The following is a 22,527-nucleotide window of genomic DNA, read 5'->3' on the forward strand; positions in this document are numbered from 1 at the left end:
CCTCTTTAGAACACATAATACAAAATAATAAATAGAAAAGTGTATGGTTGGCTTTCTAACATATGTATATATCATATGTGTGGCAAAAATAGCACTGAAAAACAGAGGAGGGGAAAAGAGCTATATAGGAGTCACAACTCTACATATAATTTGAGTAGAGTTATTAATAGTATATATCTAAAGAAGATTCTGGTAAGTTAAGATATATATGGTAAGCCCTAAAGTAACCACTGAGAAGTAACTTTAAAAAATAGTAAAAATATTATTAAAGGAATTAAATATGAGTAAATATTTGTGACTTGGGTTAGGTAAAGCCTTCTGTTTAAATATGATGTTTAAAACACAGCAATAAAAAATACAGATAAATATTTCATCAAAATTAAAATATTTTGCTTCTTAAAGGGTACTATCAAGTATGTGAAAGGACAACCCACATAATGCAAGAAAATATTGCATTGGTAAGTGACTTGCATTTCTAATGTAAAACAACCTTCTTGAAAAAAAAAAAAGAGAAAAGGATTTGCTTTGTCACCCAGGTAGGGGTGCAATGGCATGATCATAGCATACTGTAACCTCAAACTTCTGAGTTGAAGCAATCCTCCTGCCTCAGCCTCTCAAGTAGCTGGGACTACAGATGTGAACCACCAAACTTGGTTAATTTTTAAAATTGCTAGTAGACATGAGGTCTCACCATGTTGCCCAGGCTGGTCTTAAACTCCTGGACTCAAGCAATCTTCCTACTTTGGCCTCCCAAAGTGCTGGGATTACAAGCTGAGCCACATGCCCAGCCTGAATTCTTACAATTAAATACTAAAAGATATAACCCAATAAAAAAATTAAGAAATTGAATAGACAGTTCTCCAAAGATGATACACAAACACAGATAAAAGATGCTCAGTATTATTATCCAACAGGGAAACATAGGATACGTTGAAAACCACAGTGAAATACCTCCACACGTCCACTAGGATGGATTTAATTTTTAAAAGTCAGGTAATAACAAGTGGTGGCAGGTATGTGGAAAAATTAGAACACTCATTCATTGCTGGTGAGAATGCAAAATGATAAAATAAAAAAAACAGTCTGGCAGTTTCTTAAAAGGTTAAACATAGAGTTACCCATTGCTCAGCAACTCCACTCCTAGGAATATATCTAAGAGATACGAAAATATATGTCTTTACAAAAGCTTCTACATAAATATCCATAGCAGTATTATTCATGATAGCCTCAAAGTGAAAACAACCCAAATGTCCACCAACTGAGGAATGGATAAACAAAATGTGGTATGTTCATATATACACACACACACACACACACACACACACGCACACACACATATATCTACATATATATATACACACACATACATATGTACATATATATACATATATACACACATACACACAGATATATGTATGTAATTCCATTTATATAAATTGTCAGTAATAGGCAAATCTATTGAGACAGAAAGTGATTAATGATTGTCCATGAATGGGAAGACTGGGGCAAAACGGGAAGTGAGCGCTAGTGGGTATGGGATTTCTTTCAGGGTAACACTAAAATTCTAAACTTTATGGGGGTGATGGTTGCACAACTCTGAATATATGAAAAGCTACTGGATTTTTCACTTTAAATCAATGAACTATACGGTATGTGAGTTATGTATTGATGAAACTGTTATATGTAAATAAAATAATTACATATATTACTTACATCCCTTATTACAAAAGCTGCACAAATGCACAAACATACAACACATCCTTCTCTGTAGAAGTAGACTATTTCATCAACTCCCTCTAATGTTAAATACCATGATTCTATGAAAATATTAAACAAAAAATAAAAATTTCTATAATGGCAAGTTGAATGTATTTAAGTAGCAAAGTGTGAAGAGATCTCAAGAATAAGAAGAAAGTGGCAAGATGTAGATTTCGGCAAGTCTTGGGGAGTGTTGTTCTGGAGAAGATGAAATGTGATGGAATCCTTAATGAATAGAGATCACTAGTTAAGTAACAACCCTCCCACAGACAATCACGATTAGTTTTAAAGGTGCTTTTTTCTCTCAAGTAGCTGCTATTTTGTCAGGCATTTTTTCATCACACATGAATTTTACAAATGATAATACTGTATCACTGGTTTTTAAAAAGGTAGCTTTGCTAATTTTTATACAATTAGTATATATGACAGAGTAAAGACTAGAGTTCAGAAGTACTATATCACTGTTATTATTTAAAATCCTGCATGATTCACAGAACAAATTTTATTAAAACATTTTTCATATCATTTGAGTCAAAATGAAGAAGAGAAAATTTAAATTCATCCTGAAAGTCATTAATATATGGATAAATTCCAAAATTCCCAAAGTTTCTCAGACTTTCAAAAATATTAAGCCTTAAAAAAGTAGATCATTTTTTAGCAATTTTTCCAAGTGAAAGTAATGTATTGTTTTTTCTCTTCTTGGACAAATATTAGTGATAGTTTTTATTTCTTGTTTAGTTATTTTGAAAAACGATTGCACTTGACTGGTAAGTTAGGAAATGATAGTCACATCTAGGAAACATCTTAAGAGGTTCCTTCTCTCTCAGGCTGGAACATGTAACATATCAAATACTTTTTCAACTCAACATATTATGGCAATGTCCCTTATGTAAATAAGATGTCTTAACATAAGCAACACATAATATACTCAAATGTTAAACTCATTTTTATGCTTTAGAGTAGATATTAAAGGGAGAGAAACATCAAACTTGTGAGAATTTTAAAAATTATTTAACTGTTTGCAGTTATTTTTGTACAGAAAAAAATTTCCCAATGGAGATGTAAACCAGCAATGGAATTTTGACAAGGAGGCTTGTGTTATTCCAATTATAATTTAGATCACAAAGAATAATAAATATATTGCTCATAACTTCCTGCTTGTGTGAATCTCCCAAATCCCTTCCTATAGAATGGAATCTTTGATGAGGTCATGCCTTTGCAAACATTATTTCACCAGCATCTGGTACAAAGATACGTCAGGTTTGATTCAGACAGGTTGATTTAGACAGAACTATGCTAATGAAAGGGGAGAGAAAGGGTGTCCTCCAATTAGCATAACCAAAGCTTAAACAGATCAGAACTTTACTTTTAAGGATTGATTTATTTAACATTTTACAAATTTATAGATTTGTTTCCATTCACCTTATGGAAACCTAAACAATTCCCAGACAGGCAAAATGCCCAACATGTCTTTAAGAATAACATGTACATTGCATGCCAGTTGCCTATATCTTTTGACATAAAGGGGAAATCTTTCTGCTTTTGAATTTGCAGTGACTTACTCTCTTTGGCCATCATAACAGAGATATCATGGATCAAGATGAAAAGTAGAAAGAGTAAAAGGTAGATCACAGGGAGCAATTACAGAACGGTAACACAGAGCAGGAAATGCTTGTTATTAAAGGCTAAATGTCATTCATGGTGACTCCCATCTAGAAAGAATTTAAAACTCTAAAATAGGTTGAGATAAGAGCACATATGGCTTTTAAAAACACATGGTCAGCCAGGCACAGTGGCTCTCACCTATAATCCCAGCACTTTCGGAAGCCTAGGCCAGTGGGCAGCTTGAGCCCAGGAGTTCAAGACCAGCCTGGGCAATATGGCAAAACCCTGCCTCTATTAAAAATACAAAAATTAGCCAGGCATGCTGGTACGCTTCTAGTCCTAAACAGTGAGTTAAAGGCTGCAGTGAGCTGTACTCATACCATGGCACTCCAGCCTGGGTGACAAGAGTGAGATTCTGTCTCAAAAAAAAGAAAAGAAAAGAAAGAAAGAAAAAGGAAAAAACCATGATCACAAAAGTACAATCCAAAACCTCTTTTTTTTAAAAAAAGGTTATATAAGAAAGATGTCATTAATTAAACTCCCTTCCCACATACACACCAAAATGAATGATTACAGAAAAGCCTAACACTGGAGAAAGACATCTCTGAGTTTCAGTTTTCTTATCTAAAAAAAAATCACAATAAAAATAATTGCCAGCTTGAACTGGTGACCTCTGAAATTCTTTCCAAATTAGTTTTTCTGATTCTGGGTAAGATATACTTATTATAAGTTCAAGGTGTCACATCTACCAGGAGTATATGAATTTTTAATAAGTAATGAAGAGCCTTCAAAACTCAATGGGGTGAATCTCTAAGGATGAAATGTCACGCAGCCTGACAGGTTTGTGGTGGACATGTATGTGTGTGGCGGGGGGAGGGGAAGTCTTCCCACCACCGTTAAATCATACTGCCGTTTTCCAGGCAATCCCTAACAAAGAGTTCTCAGGCTTAGCTTCACATTAGAATCTGGGGAGCTTTAAATAATCCTGATGCCCAGGCCACACCACAGACCAATTAAATCAGGATCCCCAGGGATGGAATCTGCGCATCAACATTTTTTACAGCTTCCTAGGGAATTCCATCTTGCAGCCAGAGATGAGCAATACCACCTCATCTCTTTAGTTCACAGAGGAGAAAACTGAGGCCCTCTGAAATTAAATGACTGTGTTTATAGGTGAAGCAGTCAGTGATGAAGTCAAGACAAGAGTCTGGGTCTCTCAGCTCCTAACCCTCTTCTTTCCACCATACTCTTGTCTTCCTATCTCTCTCTATTTCATTCCGTTGCCTTTGAATTGGCCTGTGAGCTTAATTTCAGATCTTTTGTTAGGCACTTTTATATACCCCATGAAAAGATGTGAGCAGCCTCTCCCAGTGCAATTTTTGCATATTATTTTCCTCTTCACAGGCATTGTTTTTCTAGGCTTGCCAACTTAGAGGCAACCCTAATTCTTCCATTTTATTAATGAGAAAATTGAGGCCCAGAGAAGTTATGTGGCTAGCCTAGAATCACTTACTCCAGCAAAGAGTAAAGTTCAGAACTGAAACTGTTTATCATCTTAGATATCTAAGTTTCTTCGACTGTTCCAAGCCCCCAGTTTTGATGATGAGAGTTCTCTGCAGGAGAACTGGCACCTTTCATCAAGAAGCTAAAACACATTTGTCAGAGGAATAGCGGAGCTGAGAGAGGATCGGGTAGCAGCTGCCGTTGCAGCAGGTATCTTACTTTTTATGTTTGGAGGTCAGGGAAGAGTCCAAAGCACAAGTTACTGCTTATATGCTAACTCAGCTGATTTGCAGGGCAGCAACTCAGCCCACAGCTCCTGCAGGACGCTTCTTTCGCTGAAGCTGGAAGTTTGGGAGCAGTGGGTTTCAGTTCTTCCTTGTGGGTTTCAGTTCAGCCTCACAGGTTCCAGATTGCCCTGCTTTCCTCTCATGTCTACTCTTCCTTCCTAACATCCTGCTTTTTAAATTTCCGATTCCAGCACCAGACACAGAAACAATGAACAATAGCCTGAAATGGACTATGTACCACATTTTCTTTATCCAGTCTATCATTGATGGGCATTTGGGTAGTTCCATGTCTTTGCTATTGCAAATGGTGCTGCAGTAAATATACATGTGCATGTTTCTTTCTAGTAGAATGATTTATATTCCTTTGTGTATGTACGCCATAATAGGATTGATGGGATTGCTGGTTCTAGATTCCTGAGGAATCGCCATACTGTGTTCCACAATGGTTGAACTAATTTATATTCCCACTACCATAGAATACTACGCAGCTATAAAAAGGAATGAGTTCATGTCCTTTGCAGGGACATGGATGAAGCTGGAAGCCATCATCTTCAGCAAACTAACACAGGAACAGAAAACTAAACAGAACATATTCTCATTCATAAGAGTGAGTTGAACGTTGAGAACAAATGGACACAGAGAGGGGAATAACACATACCATGGGCCGTTGGGGGATCGGGGTGAGTGGAGGAAACACAGAGGACGGGTCAATAGATGCAGCAAACTACCGTGGCACATATATACCTATGTAACAAACATGCACATTCTGCACATGTATCTCCCCTTTTTGAAGAAATTTTAAAAAAATCGACAGGTAATCAGTTCTGACAATTACATAAGGCCAAACCCCCATAGTAAATCACATCTTCTAGGGGTTATGCTTTTTCAACTGGATCCCTGTCTGACACTGAAGCTAGGACTCTATAATTACAATCAATCAATTGGCATCACTGTCTTAGCCATGACTCTCCTTTGTCTTCAGGCAAAAAACTGGAATTGGAAAACCCAAGACCTGCCAACACAGGGTCTTTGCAACCTTTTGACAACCTGCTGGGAAAGAGAAGTGATTGCCCCTTCTCCATGTTGTCATTGTCTCCATCACTGTCTATTATGTCTTATAGTGACCTGTTTTGCATATTTGCTTTTACTTGCCTGGACCTACAGCTGTAGTTTCATCCTCCAGCCTACTCAAGTCCAACCAACAACATTCAGCTTTTCCCATAAGCTTTTTCTGATACCCACTTTGACCATTTCTCTGATTTTTTCCTGTCACTGATTTCCATGACTTTCTATGTCCTCTAGCATGCTATAATTATTACTAGCTTTCTTACTTTGTCCTTCTCTTTACTTTTGTTAAAATTTGAATCCTTGAATCATTTTTAGCTATGGAAGGAGTAAGACAGAGTTACGAATGTGGTAGAGGCTAAGCAGCTATTAGTAGATCCTTATTGAAGGCCCATTGTTTATGTATTACTATGTTTGTTGGGTGGAAAGAGTGTTGACAATATGCCTTTGTGCACGTGCTTTAAACAGAGCAATAGCACTAACCTAGAGAAACTGCCGTCTGTCTGCCTTAAGGACGTCTTCATAAGACTCATAGACCTGGTTAATTTTGTTAATTAGTTGAAGACAGACAATGACTACACACACACGTGCACAGACACATTGCAAACTTTTATAGCCACAATATTTTGAAAAGAAATAATGACTCAACAGTAGAGAATAGCTTTCTTTTAACAATGTCTTTAAATTATTTAAAGAAAGCTATTCTCTACTATTGAGAATAGCTCTAAAATTGTTTTCAGAGCAATATCAGTAAGTTTCAAAAAAATTGATAATACATTATATGAAATACTTTAGTCTTGCTCTTACAGTGTGAAAAGGTGGACTTATTTTTAAAAGTCGCGACCTTCAAATTATTGGCTTTTTATACTTATATTCTGTGTCTACAAATGCTTATAGAATAGTTTTGTACATTTTTAAATAGGGCAACTATGTTATAATTCTGATCTATTGTAATAAAGAGTATGAACCAGCTGCGGTGGCTCACGCCTATAATCCCAGCACTTTGGGAGGCCAAGGCGGGCGGATCACAAGGTTAGGAGATTGAGAATATTTTGGCCAACATGGTGAAACCTTGTTCCTACTAAAAATACAAAAATTAGCCCAGCATGGTGGCGCGGCCTGTAGTCCCAGCTACTCTGGAGGCTGAGGCAGGAGAATCGCTTGAACCTAGGAGGTGGAGGTTGCAGTGAGCCGAGGTTGCACCACTGCACTCCAGCCTGGGTGACAAGAGTGAAACTCCATCACACACACACACACACACACACACACACACGTGCCCAAAAAAAACCTTAATACTTGAAAAAAGAAAATAATTTACTTATCTAGAGTTGTAAAGTTTTTCATTTCAGTATAAATATATGCATGACTCTTTCTCTCTCTCTCTCTCTATATATATATATGCTCATTCCATATGTGCACGTTTATATCTGTTTAACTTTTACTTACAATTTTACATTAAAACATAATTTTTAATTCCCAATATAATATTTTATCCCATGAATATAACCAGTTTATTTCACCAATCTCCTGCTGTAGAAGATCTGATTTACAAGTAACAGTTTAGCAATGTCCAATGTAATATTTTATCCCATGAATATAACCGGTTTATTTCATTAATCTCTTGCTATAGAAGATCTGATTTATAAGTAACAGTTCAGCAAATTTCCTTGCTCATTTCTTTACCCATGCTTTTTTGTTTTGTTTTGTTTTGAGACAAGAGTGTCACTCTGTCACCCAGGATGGAGTGCAGTGGCACGATCTCAACTCACTGTAACCTCCACCTCCCAGGTTCAAGCAATTCTCCTGCCTCAGCTTCCCAAGTACCTGTGATTACAGGTGCAGGCCACCACACCCAGTCTGCCCATGCTTTTAATAGTAATTTTAGAATAAGAACTTTAAGGTGAATTCCCTCAAAATGTTTGTATTTTTAGTAGAGACGGGTTCTCATTATGTTGTCCAGGCTGGTTTCAAACTCCTGACCCCAGGTCATCCACCTGCCTTGGCCTCCCAATGTGCTGGGATTACAGGCATGACCACCATGCCCAGCCTGTCCATGCTTTTAATAGCAATTTTAGAGTAAGAATTTTAAGGTAAAGTTGCTTAAAATATATGTATATTTTAAAACTTTCAATACAGATCCTCTGTTTTTTCTAAGACTATGCCAATTACATGTTCATCAATAATTTATCCTGCTTTTTAATTTGTGACAAACTAATAAGCATGAATTTTATATAATTGCTTTAATTTTGCATTTTCTTGAGGAAAATACACATTTTTATACCTGAGATAACTTAAGATTTGATATGTTGAAACATATATTTCTTTAGATAGTGATAGAAAATATTGTTTTCAGAAGAGGGGAAAAATAGCATAACTTTAAAATGAGAGAAACAAAGTCCAAGCGGGAAAATTGTAAAATAATAATCTTTTTTCTATTCAAAATCAGTGGTGGGTAGGGAGGAGTGAGATCTACTCAAAGTGGGGATTAAGTATCTCTGATATCAAATGAGAGTAAGACTGTGCTAACAGCTTTGGCTAGAACTCTGAAAATGTTAGATGTTTTAATTGATAAGGCACCAAGCCAAACTTTATAAATTCAAGACTGATAAATGAAGCTAGAGTAGAAACATCTGTAGCTATTTCTACAATTTTATTTAGCTTAAAATGAGATCCTTGAAGATGAGGAGAGTGAATAGCATAGCCCTCTTATGAGAAAAAGGGGAAAGGTCTGAACAGTTACTCAGAAATTGTACATTAATTTCATTTGAAAGAGAAACTGTATAGGCTTTTTGTGCAATCGGGTAGGGCTACACTAGGTATGATGGAGATCAGTCCCATGCTTGCATTCCTTGGCTCATCAGAATTCACTGAAGAGATTGTTACTGTGAAGGTGCTAGGCTATTTTCAGAAGAGAAGAGCAAGCACAGAGTAGGTGCTGTTATTGCTTCGAATGGAACAGTTTCTTGTGTGGGTTTGGAGTTGGCATCATCTACTGAGAGAAGGGTTAACTGTAGTCATAAATAGTCTGTGAACGACTTGGATCCTTCTGAAATGGTGTGCATGGGGAATTTCTTTTTAACTCTCCAAAATTTGGTAAGAAAAATCTTCCAACAAATGGAATTGTCTATTAAAAAAAAAAAGACTTGAAAACATGGCAGTTTTAAGCAATGGGCTAGTGTGGCAAACGTGTGAGGGGACTTGCAGACATCTGAACCCACAGCTTCTCCAATACATCTGGGGACCTCTGAGAGGCAGAATAGTCTTGAAGGCTTATTATGGCTCAAAGTTCAAAGAAAATACAAGAGGGGAAGATTTAAATGTCAGAAGAGAGAAAGTATAACCAATTATTCTCTCAGGAAGTATTTTCACAACAGTGCTCTTTTATGCATTCTTCACTCTCAGCTTGAGTCTTTGTTGTATCTAAGGTCCCTTGGGCCCACAAAACGGGTAGAAATTTTCTGAGCCAATAAAATGTTTGACATTTCTCTTCTGACATGCAAGAAAATAGAACAGTCTATCATTTCCTGCTTTAGAACTGGGGAAAAAAAGGAGCATACCATGTAATTCACCCTCAAGTATCCATTTCAACACAGTGAACACAATGTTAAAAAATTTTTTTAAAAAAGGAAAATGTCAATTATCTACCTGAGATAGTTGGTATATATACCCTTTTGTTCCATGGACCCAGTCTTGGCCACTAGCAGTTCTCTAGTAAAAATCCAAACTAAATGAAAAATACAAAACCATAAACAAAATCCTCCTTTAAGATCTGAGTCACTGAGTGACTATCCTAATTCAAGAATCTATCTGGATTGCTTCTATTGTCGATTTTCTGTCCTAGTTTATATTTAACTTTCTGTAATCCAGACCTAGTCATTGTGAAATTGAATAACCACAGAACATTTACCAGTTCAAATAGTAGAGCCTCTCAGAAAAAGGCTCAATTACTATTTAAGCTAAGCATGCAAATGAGCAATCCTGCACCTAGGATTTCCCTTGAATAACCCATTCAGCCTGGGAAACAGCTTCCTGCCTTTGGTTGCATCTAAAACATTCATCAGGGTATCCTTAGACAGAGTGTGCTGCCCTGGCTTGATGTGTGCAGGGTACACAGGACACTTAGTTGCACCTGCATGCCCAGATGGTGCCCACAATCTGTATTTTCAGAAACCAAGGACAATAGGATTCCATTTTCTTAAGCCACAATCCTAGTTACTGGAGAACATTGAGATCAAAGGTATTGGCAGTGAAACCAGCTTTGGCAAGCCTCTGAGAAGAACATGTCTTTTCTGCCCTAGTTGAGTGTGTTTGCAATATATTTTTCTGAGTTCAAATGGGGTCACCCAACCATAATTCTTCACTGTAGTTGCTCTTTAATAGTCTAACCTTACTTTTATCTGAATATGCCCAGCTCTGAGTTACTAGAGAAGCTGAAATATTTTATAAGGAATAGGAGACAGACAATTATGGCCACTATGCTAAACTGTTTCTTGTGACATCAACCACCCTTTGTGAGAGGGTTATGATGGTTGAGGGGGCAACACAGTAGGTAAGAAATAGGAGAAGAGGATTGTTCATGTTCCCCAGTAAATCAATGAAAGATTTTAGAATCATTTTAAAAGCAGAAAAACAGAGTTTAGCCAGTGGGAATGTTTCTACAATTAGGCAAAACAAGCAACTGTGCATGTTTAATTACCATAAATTTTCATGACCACTTCAGCATGGAGAATTGGTTTTCCAATCTTCATGCTCTCACACAACATGTATTTCTATGCTATGTCTTAAACCAACCACTTTCTCATCAGAGTTCTGTGTTTCTTGTAACTCTTCTAAATTGTAATCTCTTTGATGGCAAGTTCAAGCTCTTATACAACTTACAACAGTGCTCTGTAAACATGATAAACTTTCATCAAATATTTTTTGATATCTCATTGGTATGATTTTATGGCCATCGGATACCTCATCATACTCCAGCACACATTCAGATACTTTCCATACTAAACATAAATCATACCTCTTGATTTACCAGTATAAGTCTTCATTTCTTTAGGCTTGGAAATTTCTCAATCTTGAACCACGTCCAGTTAAAAATGTAAATATTCCTGGGTAAAGTCTGCTATGTCCTCTTATGGCAGTGGGTGCCTGCTCGCCTAAGATACTTCTTTTTTGTAGGTCTTTTTCTTCTAGGTTCTTCTTTATATATTTTCTGGAGAAAGAATGTAAAAGATACAAATATTTTAATTTCCTTGCAAGGAGCTCAAAATCATTGCCACTTTGTATTAAGATACCAACTCATTTATTCCAACTCATATTCATGACATTTTTTACTTGTAACTTTGATTCAGGCAAGCATCTGTGGCTTAAAAACAAAATTTGACTCATTTTTTTAAAGTCCAGAGTAATTTCCTTAGGCTCAGGATTGTTTCTTTTTATGTTTATCTTAAACAGTAATTTAGCCTTTTTCTGAGAGGCTTACCATTTCAACTACCACGGTGTTCCTCTTTGGTATTTAGGAGGAAAAAGTATTAATTTTTATAAAAACTAAGAAGACAAAAGATTACTCAAAGCAGTTATGGTGTGTATTCCCCTATTACGCATAGATATTCAGTGCTAGAAAAAAAGATAGAAAATTTCACAATTTCCAAAAATTTATGCTCCAATTGCTTTAATCCACAAGGGAGATATCAGGATTGCTATAGAGGGGGAGGCCTGTTTCTAATTGAGAAAGCCCTGTCCTGCTCACCAGCCTTGCTGTCTGTGAATCTGAAGCTTTTTAAAGTTTGGGGAAATTCATTCCCTTGCTCTTCACTTCATTATCTTAAGTGCATGAATGTTTTCCACTCTTCTTTGGCTCTTTCAAGAATAATTAGTACACTCATCAATTTCCCTGCCCTGGCTCATTTGACAAACAAGTGCCATATGAGTGAAATGTTTGCATTCTGTGCTGAGCAGAATTCGCAGGCAGTTTCTAATTCTGTAGGTTTCACAGCAGGGGTACTCCCAGGAGAGTCATAAGTGAGTATGTGGCAATACAAGGAGTTTTGGACAGCTGACAGGGTTTTGTTACATCTTTGAATTGGCCTTTCATTTCAGTGATTAACAGGTAAGTTTCAGGAAGCCTTTTGTTTCAGCTCCGTTTAATTCAACAGCCTGCTTTACTTTGTTCCCAACTCTAAGAAACCAGAATACCAGGCTTCCAGAAGACTATTTCTGCACACATATTTTAGAAATGACATAACTAGAAAAATCAAATGCAAAGCTTGGTAGTAAGCATAATTTCCTGAGTTTTTAAAATAATTTAATAAACAATAAATTATTTCAAGTTATATGTCTCCCTAAAAACTTTTCTTAATATCACATTCTAAATTATGACTGTTAAGCAATAAGATTAATCCTAAATTGGCCATTTTCCTGATTTTCTTCCTTTTCTCCCCAAGTGCCTATGCCTGGGTAATATAGTTGCTATTGCAAGTGATGATTAGAAAGGAGAGTGGGGGATGTAATAATATAAGTCATGTATATTTGTTTTCATGGAGTGTTAACAAACAGCAAATATCAGTGAGTGGGCAAGATAACTCTATTTAGAAGTTTCTCCAAGTTGCATTGGTGTCTCTTCATTCTTCAAGCGTATGTGAAATACCTACTGCATACTGAGTATTACAGTTGGCTCTGTGTGAGTATCAAGAAAAAACTACATTGTTTCTGCCTTTCTGAGAATGAGACATACCAGTGACACATAAAGTAAAGAGGAATATACATAGCTTAAAAGGTCAGAGAGTTAAAAATAGAAGAAATGGCACCCTGGAGTTGAGGCTGTCAGAAGTTTCTTGACTTGTAAGAAAGAAAAAGGAAAGATATTGAAGGCAAGAGACACAGAAGCAATGAGAATAAAGTACGTACACCAGAAGAGTAAGGCTGAGTCAGCGGGACATACTGGGAGGAGTAGGATGTCATTTAAATGCCTATGGAACCTGCTTTTCACAGGTTAAGAATGTGTTCCTGACCCACAGGAACCATGTGGGATGATACGTGTTTGTTATTGTTTGGGGAGAAATTATTACCCAGCAAAAAGAACCAGTAAGTCTCTCAGTTCCCTTAGGAACTATCCTTCCACTGTGTGTGGCCTTGGTGGAACTGGCACTTTAGGTGCTCTACCTTCCCTGGGCCAAGGCATGGGGGCCTTGACCCTAGAGAGGACAATGAGACCTTCTCCCTGGAATTTGTATCTTGAGAAGAGACACTGGACCAGGAAACTACTTGACAGAAACTACTTGACATCACACACACACATACATACACACACACATAGAAACACATATATATGTATACACACATACACATATATGCATATAAACACAAATATGTATGCACATGCACCCATACATATAGAAATGTACATACATATACACATGCACGTATATTTTCCTTTCTTTGCCAAAGTTATGTGCAGCCATTGCTACCATCATCTCCACAGTGCCATCAACAACCACACCACTCATAGAAGGCCCCAGAACACACGTCATTCAGTAAGTGCTCAACTAGTGCATGTCAGATAAATTAAAATCCTAGAAACATGAAGAAAAAAAAAAAAAAAAAAGAATAATGGAACTCACAGTGTCAGCAAAACTCTAGCTTCTTAATCAGGTCTCTGATGCGGATAAAGCTTTTGTACCTTTTCTTACTGCCATCTGAATTAGACTTGGTGTTCAGGAACAGTTAAAGTTCACGTATGAAAGAACAACTTGGGCAAACCAATCAAGCATTACTAATACAAATAATCAAGAGAGTGCTCAGAATCATCTAATGTTGATTGGTTATCCTGAGGTTAATATTAACTAAAATTGATCTATATTAGTAAATTTGTTTAATGGTTCCAAGTAATTTTAAATATTGTTTAAGAGTTCCTTTGGCCATCCATGTTTCCAAGTGATCTTTCTTAAATAATTACAAGGCAAAATTATTACCTGAGATGTGATCAAATCCAGACATCTAAGACAGGAAACCTACAAAGCAGGTTATTGACATATTCTATTCCTTATCATGACACTTAAAGCCCTGGAAAAATAAGGGCTTCTTATTCACAAGTTTATAAGATTCATTAGAACCAATGATTACCTCGTAATCCCTGTAGTCAGTATTCAGAGAGATCTTGCCAACAATATAACTGTTTGAAAGCAGCATTGTCATTATAAAATGTAGATTTAAAGTCTAGATTTAAAGTAGGGATTTATGATTGGTACAATGTTCATGATATGCATTGCAGTGTGAATTCGGCTACGATATAGTTTGACATTCTTTGGAGATATTTTAAAAGCAAAACTTGGCTTTAGTTTTAGCCAATGGTTTCTTCTTTATCTAAAACAGAAGAAAGCATTTATCAATGCATCAATCAAAGTTTCAGAGATTTTGAAATGTGAATTATTAATGGACTCAGGGGAGCCTTTGCAAACTGTCTACCTAAAATAAAATGCTATTTTTATTTTTATTTTTAATGTGAGTATTAAAGTTATTTGATTATAGCAACTTTGCCTTAAAGTCACTCAAGAACAGATTCATGACCCTGCTTTTAAGCTGAGTTTAAAGTTTAGAGAGATTCCAGAGTATAAGTAAACATTGTAATCAATACCACCCTTTTGACAAGACTCAAGGAAATAAAAAGAAACAAAGTTTTCTTCTAAAGTGAAATGTAAATTAACAAGACTTTCAAAATGTAGTTTTCATGATGTATTTCGGCTGCATCCGCAGTGATGTTTTCAAGACACGGAAATTAAACTAGAGCATTGTGAATTTAGAATCCAGCATACTTTGAAACCGGTAGGAACACTTCCATTTGCTATAACTTTGTGGGCATTACTTTGATGTAAATTTATTCTTTCATATGTGTTCATTTAGTACTTACTATATTGTACTTGTTATGAAAAATTATAGAATATATAAAGAAATGGGAAGAAAACTACTTGCCGCTATCCATTCTCCCATTATCTCAAGATATTTTTTCCAAATTTTCAGACAGTTTGGACCATGATTCCTTTATTTTCCCCACATAATCTAAAGAAAGTTTCAATTGGAATCTAAAGATTGATTCAGCTTAAAATATGGTTGGGTTAGTCTCGGTTGATTATTGATGAAAATTTAGAAATGATCAGTATGTACCCCCCTGCCCACCACACCCAGCTTTTTAAGATTAATATTTCAAGTGGGCTGCTTTGGGTAGCTCTTCATTTTCTTTGAAGGAAAGGGCTCCTAAAATAATTTCTAACTCAATAAAAAAGTTTGTTCTAGATTTCAGAATGTCATAGAAGTATAGAGATAACAAGAATGAAAGAGCTGAAGTAAACCAATGCCCAGCTCGATTTCAGGGGTCGGGAGGAAGAAGGCAAAGACTACAAATAAGGATACCTGTGTGGCCAACATTTAAGCCACTCTTCTTTTCTTTATAAACTCTGTAGAGAAATGTTGTGTGTGTGTGTGTGTGTGTGTGTGTGTGTGTGTGTGTGTGTGTGTGTGTGTATCTAATCATGTTAGAGTCTTTGAGAACCATATTTACTATGGACAGAAAAACTAATTCAAATTAAATGGACAACACAAAAGAGAGTCCAGTGTTACATGTAATTCCTCCATGTGTTTAGCAAAGTATGGGTTTCTTCTCTTGCTATTGCAAGAATATATTGCAAATATTATAACAAAGAACAGAGGACAAAAATAAACTAGGAGAAAGAGTTAAAGTGATCTCCACATTGGCTGCCTGTGAGAATGGCAGTGGTTTGTTGCTCCTATTATCAATAATGACAAGCAAGATAGGAACATGGCCTTGGGGGCAAATAGCAAGCTTTATATTTGTCTATAGGATGATATGTTCGCAGACTGTGAAACACTTGGGCAAAAATATCTGAAAGCTTAAAATGCAGGCCGAGACAGGGGGAGTAGTAAGATTGGTTCAGAAAGGTAGTCTGGGAATGATCTACAAGATAATGCTGTTGTAGGGAGAGTGTAGCTGTCTGTTAGGGAAAGGGAGCTCTGGGCACTATTTACTCCAGGAACCAAGCCAAGTTGGAGCCAGTCCCAGATACAGGGGCAGCAAGATGAGGTAGAAATGCAGAAGGCACTTTCCTGGAGTCTAGAATTTCAAAATTCTGTGTCTATACTATTCCTGGCTCTTCCTATGGTTTGCAATTCAGAAGCTTAAAACTAACAAAGGAAAAAAAAATTCCTGAAGGGCAAGAGAAGACAAATGCCTGTAAGAATGAGGACAAGCAATCAGAAGATGGAGGTGCTCACATAGGTCAAGTACAACGAGGGTGGGTGCATGGGATGTTCATCCACTTTACATAATTCTATTTGAGGTAATTTGCCACAACATTTTAATGTGTCATATGAAATATGTGTTTGATTCAGGCTTTAATTGTACTTCTTTTCATTGACATTATAAATCAGCATTTCAGATGTAGTTTTCTTTTCTGTTCAGAGTACCTTGATAATTTCTGGGTAATATAGAAGACAACTTTAACGAGTTGGCAGTGTGACTGAGAAACTAAGACTGATGAAGAAACACTGAATAGAGGTTGGAAATGTGCATAATTAAGTACTAAATTGTGAGAACTATAAGTCAGTTGTGCTTAGAGAATTTCACAATTTGCAGAATCAGTGCAGGCTAGAAAAATAAGGAAAGAGTTCAAGGAAGAAGAATATGAGCTGGGCTTTGAGGGATGATTAGGATATGACTGACAAGGAAGAAGAAGAGCATTACAGGTACAGAAGAAGGCACTCAGGTGGGAATAAAGATTATCTAGATTAAGGAGAACTCAGAAACCAGTATGAGGAATTTAAATTTCAAGCTGTGTCTAGGCGACTCACCTGTCTTCACTTTTGGAAAGTGAGGCTCGATTGCAGCTGACAAGGTGCCCTATTTGGGGCATTTATGAGCAGCTGTGAGGTGATGGAGGCAGCGTCCCTTTCTACACTACAGCTAATGAAAAGGCCACTGTGCTAAAGTTCCCTTCACCTCATTGGAAATGCTCCATGTTCCATTAGCAGCCAATAGCTGGTCCTGGGAGCTGCAGCTCTACCATGCCAGGACCAACACCATCCTGCAGCATTTCCTGTCCTCCAGAACCTATTAACTATAATTCTAACACTCAGATAAATCAAAGCCTTATGCTTAAGACTTGGCAATTATATAACGTAAGTATGTTAAATGAAAGTTACAAATTTAACTCTCAACACAGAATGCTTCATGCAGTAAATGGCAATAAATGGACTATGTGTCCTCTTATTTCTCTGCAACAGCATACCCTAATACCCTAATTTATCCATTCCACCTTGAATTTCATTTCTACCACTTAAATACGGTATTTGTTTTCACACTGGTGTAGATGAATACCCAAGACTAGGTAATTTATAAGGAAAGAAGTTTGACAGTTCCGCATGGCTGGGGAGGCCTTGGGAAACTTACAGTCATGGTGGAAGGCAAAGGAGAAGCAAGTACCTTCTTCACAAGGTGGCAGAAAAGAGAAAGAGAGCAAGAGAAAACTGCCACTTATAAAACCATCAGATCTCGCAAGAACTGACTCCCCATTATGAGAACAGCACGGGGGAAACCAGCCCCACGCTCCAATCACCTCCTACCAGGTCTCTCCCTCAACACATGGGGATTACAGTTGGAGATGAGATTTAGGTGAGGACACAAAGCCAAACCATATCAAATACTATTAAACTTTTAATTTTCTTTTCAGGAAAAAAACCTGCTCCTGTTCCAGTTACCAACAGTGATTTGCAAAGTGTGAATTCCTGACCAGCAGCATCAGTATCACCTTGGAACTTATCAGAAATGTACATTCTTGACCCCATCCAGACCTGGTGAATCAGAACTTCCGCAGGTGGAGCTCAGCAATGTGTGTTTCTAAAAGTCATCCAAGTGATTCTCAGGAGTGCTTGAGTAGAGAACTACTCACCTGCAGGATACAGTGATGACTCCTTAGAATATAACTCGAGGCTCTTTATGGTCTTCCTAACTTTTGCAGCCTCCTTTAGCCCTAACCTGCCACCCAACTTCCGCACTGAGGACATACATATTATATATAGACACACACAATTTTCTGAGTCACCTGACCATACCAAGCTCTTTGCTTTTGTATTATCTCTACTATCTCGTCTAGACCCTACTTCTCTCACTCTGGCAAAACTTTACTTTTCTTTCCAAGTTTATCTTCAACATTACCTCCCCCATAAAGTCTTCCTTGATTCTGGTCAGCAGTTACTCTGCTATATTCCTGAAATCATTTTTTATAGTCTGCTAATAAAATAATTATTACTATGAATTGAACACTCTGTTTACACATGTCTGGCTTAAGGATAGGATTATTTTATGCAACTCTGAAATACTTAGGAGCTAGCAAAGTGTTGGGCACATTGCTAAGACTCATTAATGCTTGTTGAACCACACAAATTAAAGACATGATTTAACAAAGCAACAATTACATATTCAAATCACCAGATTAGTTTCTCCAGCCCATATTTCCCATGTGCTAGTTGTTACAGTTTTTGAAAAGTGGCAAACATTGAGGAATGTATCTATATGAACTCTGTGTGTTCTCTTCCTTATCAGCAATGGCTGACTCAGTGGCAGTGACAGGCCACCCACAGTACACTGAAGCAGCAGTTTGCTACCAGCAATGATTTGGTTAACCTTTGATTAAACATAGGAATTTAAAGCATGAAAAGGTCTGGAACCTGACACAACCCTTTGACATCATGCTGTCTGTCATTAATGATAATCCACCATTAGATGTTCAGCTTTGAAAATGGAATTAGATGACTTCAGTTTTCAACCCTAACCCTGATGTACTGTAAAGTGAACCCTGCTGTGTTTGGAGACTTCCTGATTTACTGCTTTGCCTTTTAACTATTTTCAGGCAGATGGGGGTAGGGGGAGGGTAAAGAAGTCCAGGGATCAAGTGAGTACAAACACGGCATCTTAACCACCATCAAGGGAAGCCTTTCTGCTTAGATAAGTCACCAGGTCAAAAGAGCCTTATTCCCACAGTTGATTTTATCTTCTTCTTTTTATTTTTTTCCAAACTAGGTGTAAGAATTTTCTTGCTGGGACATTATGCAAGAAATATTTGGTATCCTTTTACACTTCCTTTTAAAAACAACAGCAATAATGTTAGAGCTCCCTGGGGTCCCTCCTCTCCAACATTTTTTTTTTTCCTTCTTAGCCATAATGTATTAGTGCAGCTGAAGGCCCCACACCCCATTTCAGGCGTAGCACAGTGTTCCCAGCAGGGTACAGTACATGCCTAAATGCTTGTTGAATGAACAAATGACCAGATCTGCCTCTTAGTTCCATAGCTGTGGTTTACACATAAAAGCAAATTTCAGACAGCAATAAAACTACAAGCAATTGACCTAGACCTCTTCCTGTTAACAGTCGACTTGTTATTCTTTGGTTCACTTTCTTTCTTTGGCTTTTGAATCGCTGGCTTCACCTCCCTACTCTCACCTCCCAGACTTTTTGGCTAATTGGAGTTGAGAATCTCTCTCAACTTAGCTCAGTTGACTCCTGGGATTTCAGTGTTCCTGAAAACATTGGTGAGAGATTCCTCCTCCAGTATTTACCCTGCAGAACGCTGGTAGAGAAGCAGAGTTCATCTCTCTCATCCCCTGACAGGAGAGAGATTTGGGCATCATTTCTCACCTACCTAGGTGAGAAGGATTGGGGAGAACTGTATTTTCTTTGGATCCTTCTCAGCTATCGTGATGGATCATTTTTGTTCTCTTTCCCAAGTGTTATTACATCATTTCACTGCCATACAAAGACTTTCCAAACTGTAGTAACCCCAATAAAATTTTTATTTCAAGAAAGGGGATGTGACATTGCCATTACCACTATAGCAACTACAGCAGCATTACAGTACTTTGGGACTCTGTGAGCTATTCCAGATTAAATCACCTGGCCACTGTGCTGGGAAATTGTACTTTATTTAACAAACACACACAACATTGGCCATAAATCAGACACTGTTCTATGTGCTCCACATGTATTAATTCACTTACATTTTAAAACAATGTAAGAGGCAGATACTATTGTTAGCCCCATTTTAAAAAGAGGAAAGTGAGACAGTTACTTACCCAAGATGAAACATTAACGAATGACAGAGTTGAGATCCAAATCTAGCTAAGTACTCCAACTACAATCTGTGCTTATAATCATTTTATGTTGATTCCCTACCTGATTCCATGTAGTAGTTAGGATTCTCCAGAGAAACAGACATGGATTATGCATTATATATGTGACATAGGAGATTTGTTATGAGAAATGGTTCACATAATTATCGAAGCCAAGGCATTCCACCATCTGCTGTCTGCAAGCTGGAGAACTTGGAAAGCTAGTGTGTAACTCAGTCTGAGTCCAAAGGCCTGAGAACTGGGAGCTGATGGTGTAAATCCCAGTGATGCAACTCCTGCAGTCCCAAGGACTGAGAACTAGATCTGATGTCCCAGGACAGAAAAATATGGATGTCTCAGCTCAAGAAAAGAGAGAGAAAATTTACCTTTCCTCTGCCTTTCTATTCTATCTGTGCCCTCAATGAATAAGATGCTGCCCACCCACACTGGTGAGGGCAAATGTTTACTCAACCTACCTATTCAAATGCTGAGCTCTTCTGGAAACACCTTCACAGGCACAGCCAGACATAACGTTTTAGTATCCCATAGCCCAGTCAAGCCGAGACATAAAATTAACTATCACAACCCATCTGGCATTTCTCAAAGCAGCTTGAGTAATAGATACATTATTCAACGATATCATTAAATATAATTACTGATAAAATAATTACAAGATATGTGTTTTTACTAATAATAAGAGGAAAAATACGAGAATTTCTCCTTTATTTGAGGTTATGGTCCATGTTCTGGTATATGCACACCCTTGTACATATACATATTAGACATAGTTTTGATATTTATTTTTAAATGAGATTACCGTAATTTTTTACATAATACACAGGCACTATAATATTTTTTTTTCTTTGTGGTAAACATAAAACCATCAAATTTGACATTTTAACCATTTTATATATACAATTATATTCACAATGTGTGTAACTAATTACATTCACAATGTGTATAGCCATCACTACTATCTACAATTTTTTATTATCCCAAACAGAAACCAGTAAGCAATAATTCCCCGCTTGCTTCTTTTGTAACCACTAATATATGTTCTATCCCTATGAATTTGTCTATGCTAGCTATTTCACATAAGTGGAATAATAGGATAGTTGTCCTTACGTATCTGACTTATTTCACTTAGTGTGATGTTTTCAAGGTTCATCCATGTTACGTATGTATCATAACTTCAGTCTTCGTTATGATTGAATAATATTTCATTGTGTGTATTTAACACATTTTTTTATCCGTTCATCTGTTGATGGACACTTGGATTGTTTCCAACTTTTGACTATTGTAAATAATGCTGAGATGAATATTGGAGTATGTGTTTCTGTTAAAGTTCCTGTTTTAAATTCTTTTGGAATTGTTACGTCATGTAGTTTTTTGAGGAACCACCAAACTGATTTCAACAGCATCTTTATCATTTTACAACTCCACTAGCTATGTATGACAGTTTCAATTTCTCTGCATGTTCACCAGCACTTGTTATTTTCCGTTTTGTATTATTACGCTATTATAAGATGAAGCAGTATGTCATTGTGGTTTTGATTTGAATTTTCCTAATGACTATGATGTTGAACGTATTTTCAAGTGCTTATTGGTCTTTTGTATATCTTCCTGGGAAAAATATAAATTCAAGTCCTTTGCCTATATTTTTAATATAAATATTAAATAAAATATTTATTTTTCTGTTATTGAGTTGGGGGAGTTCTTTATATATTCTGGATATTAATTCTTTGTCATGTGTGTGATTTGTAAACATTTTCTTCCATTCTTCAGGTTGTCCTTTTGCTTTCTTGATGATATTCTTTGATGCACAAACGTTCTTGATTTCGATGAAGTCTAATTTACCTAGTTTTTCTTTTGTTACCTGTGCTATTAGTGTCATATTTAAGAAATCATTGTCAGTACAAAGGTCATGAAGATTTGCTCCTATGTTTTCCTATATTTTGTTCAATTTTGTGTTAATTTTTGTATATGGTCAAAGTAAGAGTCCAATTTCATTCTTTTACATGTGGATATCCAGTTTTCCCAGCACCAATTTTCCCATTTCTTGTTGAAGAAAATGTTCATTCCCTGTGGAGTGATATTGACATCCTTGTGAAAAATTATTTGATCATGTATGCAAGGGTATCGA

Source organism: Aotus nancymaae, unplaced genomic scaffold (genome assembly GCF_030222135.1).
Source record: "Aotus nancymaae isolate 86718 unplaced genomic scaffold, 86718_ANA_hifiasm-v0.15.2.pri h1tg000036l, whole genome shotgun sequence".
NCBI lineage: Eukaryota > Metazoa > Chordata > Mammalia > Primates > Aotidae > Aotus > Aotus nancymaae.